The 14116-nt window shown below is 50.2% G+C and overlaps 1 protein-coding gene across 1 annotated transcript in view; it reads left to right on the top strand.

Moving 5' to 3' along the window:
• The window catches only part of MNAT1 (MNAT1 component of CDK activating kinase), a 432825-nt gene that overhangs the window by 305885 nt on the left and 112824 nt on the right, over nt 1-14116 (top strand). The window lies entirely within an intron of this gene.

The following is a 14116-nucleotide window of genomic DNA, read 5'->3' as shown; positions in this document are numbered from 1 at the left end:
AGCAATTGCCGGTAATGGTGATGTCACCCCCCAGGGAGTCGACACCGGAATGGATGGCTTTGTTTATGGAATTACGTGATAATGTCAGCACATTACAAAAATCAGTTGACGACATGAGACGGCCGGCAAACCAGTTAGTACCTGCCCAGGCGTCTCAGACACCGTCAGGGGCTGTAAAACGCCCTTTACCTCAGTCGGTCGACACAGACCCAGACACGGACACTGAATCTAGTGTCGACGGTGAAGAAACAAACGTATTTTCCAGTAGGGCCACACGTTATATGATCACGGCAATGAAGGAGGCTTTACATATCTCTGATACTGCAAGTACCACAAAAAGGGGTATTATGTGGGGTGTGAAAAAACTACCTGTAGTTTTTCCTGAATCAGAGGAATTGAATGATGTATGTGATGAAGCGTGGCAGATAGAAAAGTGCTAATTTCAAAAAAGTTATTGGCATTATACCCTTTCCCGCCAGAGGTTAGGGCGCGCTGGAAAACACCCCCTAGGGTGGATAAGGCGCTCACACGCTTATCAAAACAAGTGGCGTTACCGTCTCCTGATACGGCCGCCCTCAAGGATCCAGCTGATAGGAGGCTGGAAACTACCCTATAAAGTATATACACACATACTGGTGTTATACTGAGACCAGCCATCGCCTCAGCCTGGATGTGCAGTGCTGGGGTGGTCTGGTCGTATTCCCTGACTGAAAATATTGATACCCTGGATAGGGACAGTATTTTATTGACTTTAGAGCAATTAAAGGATGCTTTTCTTTATATGCGAGATGCTCAGAGGGATATTTGCACTCTGGCATCGAGAGTAAGTGCGATGTCCATATCTGCCAGAAGAAGTTTATGGACGCGACAGTGGTCAGGTGATGCGGATTCCAAACGGCATATGGAAGTATTGCCGTATAAAGGGGAGGAATTATTTGGCGTGGGTCTATCGGATCTGGTGGCCATGGCAACTGCCGGGAAATCCACCTTTTTACCTCAGACCCCCTCCCAACAGAAAAAGACACCGTCTTTTCAGCCGCAGTCCTTTCGGTCCTATAAGAACAAGCGGGCAAAAGGACAGTCATATCTGCCCCGAAGCAGAGGAAAGGGTAAGAGAGGGCAGCAAGCAGCTCCTTCCCAGGTACAGAAGCCCTCCCCGGGTTCTGCAAAGCCCTCAGCATGACGCTGGGGCTTTACAAGCGGACTCAGGAGCGGTGGGGGGTCGACTCAAGAATTTCAGCGCGCAGTGGGCTTGCTCACAGGTGGACCCCTGGATCCTGCAGGTAGTATCTCAGGGTTACAGGTTGGAATTCGAGAAGTCTCCCCCTCGCCGGTTCCTAAAGTCTGCTTTGCCAACGTCTCCCTCAGACAGGGCGACGGTATTGGAAGCCATTCACAAGCTGTTTTCTCAGCAGGTGATAGTCAAGGTACCCCTCCTACAACAGGGAAAGGGGTATTACTCCACGCTATTTGTGGTACCGAAGCCGGACGGCTCGGTAAGACCTATTCTAAATCTGAAATCTTTGAGCCTGTACATACAAAAATTCAAGTTCAAGATGGAGTCACTCAGAGCAGTGATAGCGAATCTGGAAGAAGGGGACTTTATGGTGTCCCTGGACATCAAGGATGCTTACCTGCATGTCCCAATTTGCCCTTCACACCAAGGGTACCTCAGGTTCGTGGTGCAAAACTGTCATTATCAGTTTCAGACGCTGCCGTTTGGATTGTCCACGGCACCTCGGGTCTTTACCAAGGTAATGGCCGAGATGATGTTTCTTCTGCGAAGAAAAGGCGTATTAATTATCCCTTACTTGGACGATCTCCTGATAAGGGCAAGGTCCAGAGAACAGCTGGAAGACGTAGTAGCACTATCCCAAGTAGTGCTGCAACAGCACGGGTGGATTCTGAATTTTCCAAAATCTAAATTGAACCCGACGACACGTCTGCTGTTCCTGGGAATGATTCTGGACACGGTTCAGAAAAAGGTGTTTCTTCCGGAGGAGAAAGCCAGGGAGTTATCCGAACTTGTCAGGAACCTCCTAAAACCAGGAAAAGTGTCTGTGCATCAATGCACAAGAGTCCTGGGAAAGATGGTGGCTTCTTACGAAGCGATTCCATTCGGCAGATTCCACGCACGAACTTTTCAGTGGGATCTGCTGGACAAATGGTCCGGATCGCATCTGCAGATGCATCAACGGATAACCTTATCGCCACGGACAAGGGTGTCTCTTCTGTGGTGGTTGCAGAGTGCTCATCTGTTAGAGGGCCGCAGATTCGGCATACAGGACTGGGTCCTGGTGACCACGGATGCCAGTCTGAGAGGCTGGGGAGCGGTCACACAGGGAAGAAACTTCCAGGGAGTATGGTCAAGCCTGGAGATGTCTCTTCACATAAATATACTGGAGCTAAGAGCGATTTACAATGCTCTAAGCCTGGCAAAACCCCAGCTTCAGGGTCAGCCGGTGTTGATCCAGTCGGACAACATCACGGCAGTCGCCCACGTAAACAGACAGGGCGGCACAAGAAGCAGGAGAGCAATGGCAGAAGCTGCAAGGATTCTTCGCTGGGCGGAAGATCATGTGATAGCACTGTCAGCAGTGTTCATTCCGGGAGTGGACAACTGGGAAGCAGACTTCCTCAGCAGACACGATCTACACCCGGGAGAGTGGGGACTTCATCCAGAAGTCTTTCACATGATTGTGAACCGTTGGGAAAAACCAAAGGTGGATATGATGGCGTCTCGCCTCAACAAAAAACTGGACAGGTATTGCGCCAGGTCAAGAGACCCTCAGGCAATAGCTGTGGACGCTCTGGTAACACCGTGGGTGTTCCAGTCAGTGTATGTGTTTCCTCCTCTGCCTCTCATACCAAAAGTACTGAGAATTATACGGCAAAGGGGAGTAAGAACGATACTCGTGGCTCCGGATTGGCCAAGAAGAACTTGGTACCCGGAACTTCAGGAGATGCTCACGGAAGATCCGTGGCCTCTACCTCTAAGACGGGACCTGCTTCAGCAGGGACCGTGTCTATTCCAAGACTTACCGCGGCTGCGTTTGACGGCATGGCGGTTGAACGCCGAATTCTAAGGGAAAAAGGCATTCCGGAAGAGGTCATTCCTACACTGGTAAAAGCCAGGAAGGAGGTGACTGCACAACATTATCACCGCATTTGGAGAAAATATGTTGCGTGGTGTGAGGCCAGGAAGGCCCCCACGGAGGAATTTCAACTGGGTCGATTCCTACATTTCCTGCAAACAGGATTGTCTATGGGCCTCAAATTGGGGTCCATTAAGGTTCAAATTTCGGCCCTGTCGATTTTCTTCCAGAAAGAATTGGCTTCAGTTCCTGAAGTCCAGACTTTTGTAAAAGGAGTACTACATATACAGCCCCCGGTTGTGCCCCCAGTGGCTCCGTGGGACATTAATGTAGTTTTGGATTTTCTCAAATCCCATTGGTTTGAGCCACTCAAATCGGTGGATTTGAAATATCTTACGTGGAAAGTAACCATGCTACTGGCCATGGCTTCAGCCAGGAGAGTATCAGAATTGGCGGCTTTATCGTATAAAAGCCCATATCTGATTATCCAGCTTCTAAGCAGACGATTGCTCGTTGGATTTGTAGCACAATTCAACTTGCACATTCTGTGGCAGGCCTGCCACAGCCTAAATCTGTCAAGGCCCATTCCACAAGGAAGGTGGGCTCATCCTGGGCGGCTGCCCGAGGGGTCTCGGCATTACAACTCTGCCGAGCAGCTACGTGGTCGGGGGAGAACACGTTTGTAAAATTCTACAAATTTGATACCCTGGCTAAAGAGGACCTGGAGTTCTCTCATTCGGTGCTGCAGAGTCATCCGCACTCTCCCGCCCGTTTGGGAGCTTTGGTATAATCCCCATGGTCCTGACGGAGTCCCCAGCATCCACTAGGACGTCAGAGAAAATAAGATTTTACTTACCGATAAATCTATTTCTCGTAGTCCGTAGTGGATGCTGGGCGCCCATCCCAAGTGCGGATTGTCTGCAATACTTGTACATAGTTATTGTTACAAAAAAATCGGGTTGAGGGGCGTGGCTTGGCTGGCAACCTGAGCAGAAGTGCAACACCACAGCTCTCCCTAAACGGCACATATAAAGCCTTTTTACCCCCTACTCCAACACCCCTATCAAGTTACAGACCACCCCATAAGCTTTCCTGACCCTGCTGCCGACATCTGGGGAGCCCGCGGAGTCGGGGAGCGCTTTTAAGCGCTCCTGCGGACTGCGGCCTACCTCCCTAAACGGAAGCCGGGGCCTGGAGTGAAACGGAAGCCGGAGGAACCCGCCCGGCGCACACGGGCACCCCGCTGAGACCGGGCCTCCCTCCCTTCCTGCATCCATCGGGACCAGCACATAGGACCCAGTGACGGACCCTACCTGCAGCGGTGAGTCAGCTCCATGACCGGAGCCAGCCCCGCGATCGTCACACCGGCTGCCCACACAGAGCCGCTGCTTCCCGCCCGCAGCTCCGAGACGCGGAGACCTTGCCCGCCCTGACCGCCCGGCCGCCGGATCATCTTCAGGGGGAGACACGTCACCCTCACCTGCCGCACGCCACACGGACCCCGGGACCCGCTGCAACCCCAGATACCAGCCCTGACTGGGGATCGCTGCCTCGCCGGACACGCGTCAGCACACTCTCCCTTCGCCATCTCACCCCCGTCTAGCTGCTAAAGGGGTTTCACCCCTGACTTTCCCACCAGGCGAGCATCCACCGTGCCCAACAGCTGAGGAGCCGGGAGAAGTGCCCCCTGGCACTACTTAGCAGTTGATGCCTCCGCCTCGTCACAAAGCCGGGACCTCGAGTTTGGGGCCTTCCCGGGCGCGGGCTCCGGGACCGGATCGCGGCCGTGCCGGGACCTCCGGCGGCTCCCCCATACCGACGAGCCGGCTCACCCAGGTCCCCTCTCCTACCCCAGACCATCGGGGACGACGGCGAGGAACAGGCTCCCGCTCCCTGCCCTCCGAATCCGCGGCTCCGGCCTCCTAGTGACCGCATCCACTCCGGCGGTGGCCATCTTGGTACACCCGGCCCGCCGGTCGCCTGCACACTGCTGCCCCCACGAGCCAGTCCTGCCTCCCATGAGACCTCCTATGATATAAACGCTCCCTTAGTAGAGATAACAAGGGGTCGGCTGCTGCTTTTGAGGCCCCAGGGAGTTGAGGCCTACACCAGTACCGGGATCCGGGGCCTGGATTTGCTGCATACTCCCATTTACTGAGCCCTGTTGGTGTGGAGGCCTGTTGGAGCCATTTGTCTCCCCCTGCAGCTGTGGAGGGCCTGGCTCCCTCTCTGTGCTCCCTCCTCACACTCCTCGACCCTGCACAATACAGTGGGAGCATCCCGGGAGGGGTGAGTGTCTGCTCAGGAGGGCACTGCCTCCCCGACATATATGACGCTGTGCCACCAGTAGCTGTCTGGGTACCTGACTCCCCCCTCTCTCTTGCCCGCTGGAGACCTGCCCTTCGGCACTGCTGCAGGGATATGACCGGTTGCCAGTCCTACGTTGAGGCCGTTCTTCTGATGTAGTCCAGAACGATTAAACACCACCACCTTTGAACTCTCTGCTTACCTAACCTCCACCACATAGTCTCCGGGATCCATCGCTTCAGAATGGCGCCGAAAAAGGTTAAAGCGGTCCTCCCTCCTAGAGTATCTTTGCCGTCCCGGAAAGCAACCTCTGACCCCTCTACTGCACGTAAGTCCCCAATAGCCACCTATGCGACAGACCCTCCCTGCAGAGCTGCTTCTGTTCCAGGGTTCGACACGGACTCTGAGGCCCCGCTCACGGTCAAAACTCTGTACCAGGCTCTATCAGCGTTTAAAACAGAGCTGACTCAAGATCTCACAGCGGCAGTCCGAGAAGTCAAGACAGAACTGCATGCTATAGGGGAACGCACAGACCATCTGGAACGGAAAGTCGAAGAATTGGTCTCGTCCCACAATGACCTCATAGCGGCTCATGATCAACAGCAGAATGACCTGGAGGCATTCAAACTCAAGATGGCGGATATCGAGGACAGATCTCGGCGCAATAACATCAAGATCCGAGGCATTCCTGACTCCGTGCAAAACTCCGAGCTGGAAGATTATGTCACCGCGTTATTTAGGAAGCTCTTACCCAGGGCTGACCCCAGGGAGCTGCTTATAGACAGGGTCCACAGGCTACCTAAACCACGCTCTGTTCCCCCCTCGCTTCCGCGGGATACGCTCATGAGAGTGCACTTCTTCACGACGAAAGAACGCATCCTAAAGGCGGCAAGGGATTCGAATGCTGATGCGCTTGGTGGATTACAGCTCTTTCCGGATTTCTCGGCTTTGACTTTGGCTAAAAGGCGTTCGTTTCTTCCTGTTACCCTGGCGCTCCGTGACCAAGAGATCAATTATAGATGGGGTTTTCCGGTGAAGCTCATCATCTTCTATGACAATAAATCCTACACGGTTACCTCATTGGAAGCTGGAGTTAAGCTGCTATCGGAGTGGGATATTTCTGTCACGCAGCCGCCTGGATCCAAGAAACAGTCAACCCTTCAATCGGAGTGGATCGTCGCCTGAAGTCGTCACTGTAAACTTGGACTTTGAATGTGGACGTTATGCTGTTCTGTCCAAACAGATAGGTCTTAGCCTTTCGCCTAGACGCGGACACGTGAGTCACCCTGTTAATAGTTGTAATACTGGAGCCCCGGCTCCATACCCATGGTTTAGTTCATTAGAGCATGCGTATATGTTCCCTGTTGTCTTTACATGGTTGGTAGGCATATGTGTATCTGTACATGTCTCTTTTTCTTTTTTTTCCCTCATCTAGGTTCATAGGTGGTGGTGGCGTTAGGCCACATGTTCCCCCTCGTTAATGTACTACTGCATTTTTTTGCTTTCCTTGCAGTAGTTACGCCGACCCGATGTACTGGGTCGTTTTGGTTTGTTCTTACCCTTTTTTCCCCTGTTACTCCCCCCCCCCTCCCCCCCCCTCTCACGACACTCTAACTAATGGTATGAGACAAAATAATTTCTTATATGTATACCGAAATATCTCACCACCCATGGCGTGCCTTAGATCGCCTCGATGATCCAGGTTTTATCCATGAACGTTAAGGGGTTAAACTCCCCTAATAAGCGAAGGTTAGCATTGGACTATTTTGCTAGGCACAAGACAGATGTTATTGCGCTGCAGGAGACGCACTTTTCGTCCTTAGCGCCCCCTACGTTTAAAGACCACAGGTTTCCTATCGGTTATTTTGCAAACGGCCCCTTTAAGAGGAACGGTGTAGCTATATTGTTTAAAAACTCCGTTTCCTTCACTTTACACTCCCAAGTGGCCGATAAAAATGGCCGTTATCTCATCTTGAGTGGCCTTTTAAATGACAAACCTGTAACCTTAGTTTCAGTTTATGCCCCTAACTCAAACCAAGTGGCCTTTATACGTAAACTATGTTTGGTTATCCAGAAGAACCGTACAGGCTCGCTCCTTCTCATGGGGGACTTCAATCTGGTCCTTGACCCTAGATTGGACAGGTCTCCCAGGCCTGCCCCTTCTCCATTAGCCTCCTCTAACGCCCCATGTTTAGCCTTCCGTAATCTCATGGCTGAATTCGACCTCTACGATATTTGGCGAGTGCAAAACCCAACGGGCCGTGAGTACACATACTATTCTCCCGTTCACAACTCCTATTCCCGCATTGACTTCCTACTTTCCGATAAATGGACCCTCCAATTCACCAAATCTGCTGATATCCTTCCAATAACCTGGTCAGACCATGCCCCGCTGGTTCTTACATGGGATCTTAATAGTCAGCATGCCCCGCCCCGACCTTGGAGACTTCCACCTCACTTACTGACCAACCCCCTATCTAAAAAAATTATAGTAGACAGTGTCATGTCCTACTTGGAATTTAATTCTCCTTCGGACACGTCCACTCTGAATTTCTGGTGCGCATTGAAGGCTGTAGCTAGAGGCGCGGCGATACAGGCAGGAGCCCACCTTAAGAAACTACATCAACAACGCTTGAATGATTTGGAGTGTAAATTGAGGGAACTGGAGGAGAAAAACCAAGCTCGACCTTCGAGATCTCTCCAGAAAGAGTTAGCTGATATTAGGTCCCAGCTTCAGACATTGCTTATGGTACGTACCCAGGCCTCATTAAACAGGATGCGGCAGAAATTTTACCTGGCAGGGAACAGACCGGGAAAACTGCTTGCTCGTAAGCTTAGAGCGCAACAAGCGAGGAATAGAATTAAGCTCATTATGTCCCCAATAGGCACCAAAATATCTAACCCTTTGGAGATATCCAATCAGTTTGCTGACTTCTATTCCCAACTTTATAACCTTGCGACTGACCCTTCTACCCCGCAGCCCACTCTCCCCTCTATCAATACCTTCCTCGCTGATTTGAAACTCCCTTGCATTACCGACAACCAATTAGAAGTGCTGAATGCCCCCTGGTCCATAGCAGACACGTTAAGGGCGATTAAATCCCTCCCAAAAGGTAAAGCGCCGGGCCCTGATGGCTTTCTAAATGATTTTTATGTTTCACTCCAGGACCTCCTGGCTCCATCCCTGGTAACAGTTTATAATGAAATCACTTCTCAGGGCACGCTCCCAACGGAGATGCTGGAGGCTCGCATTGTCACGATTCCTAAACCAGGTAAGGACTTGACTTCTTGCCAGAACTACCGCCCCATTGCGTTGTTAAATGGAGACATTAAAATCTATGCTAAATTAATAGCTTACCGACTGAACACCCTCCTCCCCTCCTTGATACACCCCGACCAGGTCGGATTTATCCCTGGTCGGCAAGCGTCTGATAATACCCGTAGAGTATTCAACCTCGTAGACTCCATAACTCGTGAACAGGGCCTCCTCCTGTTGTCCTTAGATGCGGAGAAAGCTTTCGACCGCATAAACTGGACCTACATACGGGAAGTATTATTGAAATTTGGCTTCCGCGACCGTATCCTGTCATCCATACTAGCCCTGTATAGCTCGCCCTCGGCCCGGGTCTTTAGTAATGGTTTCCTCTCTTCCCCCTTCCCAATTTACAATGGCACGCGTCAGGGATGCCCCCTCTCCCCTCTCATTTTTGTCCTGGCGATTGAGCCTTTGGCTGCTAAGATTCGGGCAGACCCACAATTTCCAGGACTCCACCTCGGCACAGTCCCCCATAAACTATGTTTATTTGCAGATGATGTCCTTTTATTTGTAACTGACCCCTGCTCCTCACTCCCGCACTTACATAATATTTTAGATAAGTACTCTGCAGCGTCCTACTATAAATTAAATACAACTAAAACTGACGCCCTTCCTATAAATCTCGCCCACTCCATGGCCTCTTTGCGCACCAAATACCCTTACAATTGGCAAACAACCTCGATAAAGTATTTGGGTATTCACATCCCCCCATCCTCCTCTTCTGTATTTGACGTTAATCTCCCCCCTTTACTGACTGCGCTACAACTGTCCACCAAATCGTGGCTCAATTATGAGATCATGGCTGGGCCGCCTGGCCGCCTTTAAAATGTCGTTGCTTCCCAAACTAATGTTTCTGTTTCGTACAATTCCCTTTGTCTTCCCCAAGAAATATCTAGACAAGGCTACCACTATCCTCACCAAATATGTCTGGGCTTTGCGACCGCCTAAATTGTCCCGCGCCAGGATGTCATTACCTAGGAGAGTTGGTGGCCTCGACATGCCTAACCTCTCTCTATACCAAGAAGCTTGCCTCTTGGCTCAGATTAAAGCAATTACTAGTGATACACATTCGGAGTGGACGTGTCTGGAGGGACTGGCCTGCCCCAGGTTCCCCTTGAAAGACCTCTTTTGGCTACCCAAATCCATGCGACCCACGGACCTCCGCCTTCTCCCCTCAACTCGAGCCACCCTACAGGTCTGGGATAAACTGACCATCGGCTTATCATCTCCCCTCCATACAGTCCCACGAATTTCCCTACGCACAGTAACCGCCCTAATTCCTAATCTTAATTTGTCAGGTTGGCGTTCTGGGGGGATCGGCCTACTGGGAGACCTGTTCAATGGGCCTGTGCTCAGCTCCTTCTCCACCATACAAGAACGCTTTGCTTTGCCTGAATCTGAGAGGCTCAGATTCTATCAAATACAACATTGGTGGAATAGTCTACACCTTACCCATTCCCCAATGCACCCAACTATGTCTCAGGCCCTGGGTCGTCTTTCTGGGGACACCTCGGCAGGTGAGATCTCCTTTTGGTACAAGACACTACTAGCATTAGTTCCCGTTCTCAAAACTAGAGCCCAAATCAGGTGGGAGGTAGATATTGGCTGTACACTTACCGAACCTCAATGGCAACACATTTTTATGTCATCCTTTAATATGTCCAAATGCTTAAATCATTCCGAGATGCACGTCAAGTTATTGCACAGGTTATACCTCACACCTGATAGGCTGCACACGATTTGGCCTACATGCTCGAAGTTTTGCTGGCGTCTCTGCGGTGAGGTGGGCCATCTTTTTCACATTTTTTGGACCTGCCCCTCTATCAAGTTGTATTGGGTCGAGGTGTTTGGGCTAATTAACAAAGTACTTGGACTCACTCTATCCCCCACCCCCCTTATCGCTTTGCTAAATGTCTACCCGCGCTCCGTGGGTGTTAATTTACAATACGTTTTAGGCCACATTTGCCTTGCAGCCCGTGCGGCCTTGGCTCAGAATTGGAAACAATCTATACCCCCCCCCTTAATGAAAGTCGTACATAAAATCCAGAAGCAATTCTTGATGGAGACTGAGTATATGCCTTGCTCCCTCTCTGCCAAGTCCCCTCTAATGCGTTGGAAGCCTTGGCTGCTCTTTACCACGGAGGGTGAGGGAGCCAACCTGGTAAGGCGGTCTTCCTCCCCGGACACTCACCCCCACACCCCTCCCCTAGATGGAGACACCCCCTCTCCCTGAGCCTGAGATTGCTCGAGGCTCTTGGTTGCAACTTGCATTATTGTGGATCCAATGTTTCTTTTTCTTTTTGCCTTCATTCTGTACGCCCCATTGCATTACGTCCATTGTACTCCTTCTGATACATGTCTGATCAATTTTGAAAAGTATGTATAAGTATACAAATTGTCTCTCCTATGTATTTACTGCTCCCCCTTCCCCTCCTCCCCCTTTTCTTCTTTCTGTACCCCTGTTTTGCATAACAAAAAATCTGAATAAAAATCATTGATGGAAAAAAATCGGGTTGTTATTGTTGTGAGCCGTCTGTTCAGAGGCTCCTACGTTTGTCATACTGTTAACTGGGTTCAGATCACAAGTTGTACGGTGTGATTGGTGTGGCTGGTATGAGTCTTACCCGGGATTCAAAATCCTTCCTTATTGTGTACGCTCGTCCGGGCACAGTATCCTAACTGAGGCTTGGAGGAGGGTCATAGGGGGAGGAGCCAGTGCACACCACCTGATCCTAAAGCTTTATTTTTGTGCCCTGTCTCCTGCGGAGCCGCTAATCCCCATGGTCCTGACGGAGTCCCCAGCATCCACTACGGACTACGAGAAATAGATTTATCGGTAAGTAAAATCTTATTTTTTTCTTACTTTACGATCCACGTGGACTACGATTGGGAATAGTAACCTGTGCGAGGGGACAGAGTACACTAATTGGGGTTCCCGGTCACAAAGAAAAAGACACCAAAAAAACAACAATAAAAAACCCTCACGTCATCCTTTTTCCATGTCGACCTCATGACCATGTCGACCTAGTCCAGCTGTCGACCTACTCACTGTCGACCAATAGTGGTCGACCTAATGACTGTCGACCTAGTTAGGGTCAACTCAATGAACCACACCCAGTAGCTAGACTTATTTTGGATGATATGACATAAGCGACACTTTTCTAATGACCGTTTATGAGAAAGGTAACTTAATGGATGCCATTTTCCAGGCTTCTTCTCCACTTGTCTGTAATCCTTGCTGTAAAATAAGACTTCCGACATTTTACATGGCTTTTCAGTTACTCCCTATAGTTATTGGTTAATACAGGGATGTGGAACCTTTGGTCCTCCAGCTGTTGTTGAACTACACATACCAGCATGCCTTGCTACAGTTTTTCTATTTGGCCATGCTAAAACTGTTGCAGGGCATGCTGGGATGTGTAGTTCAACAACAGCTGGAGGACTGAGGGCTCCCCATCCCTGGGTTAATAGAACCTTCTTGTGTAATGTTGCTTTTTATTTAAGTATTGAAAAAGCATTTCCATACACTGCTGATATTCTACTGCGTGAAATGGCGAAAGTGGATGTTCTAGGCAATATATTGTCTTTTTAACAGCAGAGAACATGATTTTATTTCATATCGGCTATGCAATATTATAGAGCCAAGTCATAGTTGACATGTGTCCTCATTGTTGCATCACTTACACGTAGACCATAACGTTCATTGTGGACAATAGTGGGATCTCCATTTGGTAGGGATCATACATTGTATGGCTGTGTGTGGTGGTCTGGGATGCTGAAGTGGCATCAAGTGTAATGTGAATGGTACCTGTTGTATTTTGTTAATAATCCCTTTTGAGAATGTGCAGGATTATTAAAAATCAGGGGCGAAACTATGATTTTCGTCACCTGGGGCAAGGCGGTAATTTGCCCCCCCCCACCACCACCCCCCACCACCCCACCCCCCACCCCTCCAGAAAAATAAAAAACAAACAAAAAACAAACAAACAGACTAAAATAATCAGATTATCAAATAGTTTGAGGAAAAAACGGGATACTATTTGACAATATTACACTACAGTATGTGCATCACATGCCCCAAGTGTCATATGCACCTCCAGTAGTGAGTTCCACTACATGCCCCCCTGTGTGTCACCTTACATTGCACTATGGGGGTCATTCAGATCTGATCGGTGCTGTGTGTTTTCGCACAGTGGGCAATCAGATCCGAACTGCGCATGCACCACAATTCACAGGTGCGACGGACGGCTGCAACAGGACTAGCCGGTCAGCAATGGAATTGTGCGAAGGATCCATTCGCACGGGCGTTCGCAAGGAGATTGGCAGGAAGAGGGCATCTGTGGCTGGCAACTGACCGTTTCCAGGGAGTGTCCGGAAAAACGCAGGCGGATCAAGCGTTTTCAGAGAGGGTGTCAGACATCAAATCCGGTCCCAAACAGCCTGATGTGATCGCAGCAGCTGAGTAAGTCCTGGTCTGCGCAGAGACTGCACAAAATTGGTTTGTTCAGCTCTGGTACACATGCGATCGCGCACTTGCACAGCGAAAATACACTCCCCTGTAGGCGGCGACTATCTGAATGCAGGAAAGCAAAGATCGCTGCCTAGCGATCAGATCTGAATGACCCCCTATATCACTGCACTACATCACTATACTACATCCCCTACACGCTGAACTACATCACTACACTACAGCGTTTCCTCTCAGTGGTGTGTAGGCGGCAGCTTATCATCAGTTGGTGCTGGCAGGCAGCCGGGATCATAGCCTGCTTAAAAACACAGCACCAACAGCTCGCTTCTATAGCTTGCACGGTGCACCGCACGCTAATCACAGCACTGCATGGCAAAGAAGAGAGTTTAAGACAGTAGCCGGCATAGGAGAGATCCCAGGTACTGGAGCTCACCCGCACAGCGTCGGAGCCAGCTGTGGGCAGACAGGTGGGTGAGAGAGACTGCCCCGGGAGCCGTCTCCTGTCTCACTGGAGCAGTACAGCACTGCTGGTTAAAAAACAAACAAACCCTGTTCCTCTGTAACACCTCGGCACCCCCTCAAATCCTGCACCCGGGGCGTATGCCCCCTTAGGCGTCCCCGCCCCCCAGTTGCGGTCCTGTAAAAATAAATATACCTTTACAAATTGCATTTAGGAGGCATGCCAAGACTCCAGGTGGAGGATGATCACTATCGTCCTGTGTGCAGATGAGATTATTAGACTTCCATTTATATGTGCCTACACTAAAAATAGATCTTGTTGCAAAGGGGAAATTCAGTTCTAGGCTATGTACACAAATGCCGTAGGAAATCCACCATCATCGCCTGTTTCTTTTCTCATGCAGTAGAAAAATTGACAATGTGTGCGCTACTGTAATTTCCGGAGATGAGCGCAACCAAGCATTCCGTCGG

This window comes from Pseudophryne corroboree, chromosome 12, assembly GCF_028390025.1.
Source record: "Pseudophryne corroboree isolate aPseCor3 chromosome 12, aPseCor3.hap2, whole genome shotgun sequence".
NCBI classification, from domain to species: Eukaryota; Metazoa; Chordata; class Amphibia; order Anura; family Myobatrachidae; genus Pseudophryne; species Pseudophryne corroboree.
The sequence above is the reverse complement of the archived record's forward strand: the minus strand, read 5'-3'. Positions and strand labels throughout refer to the sequence as shown.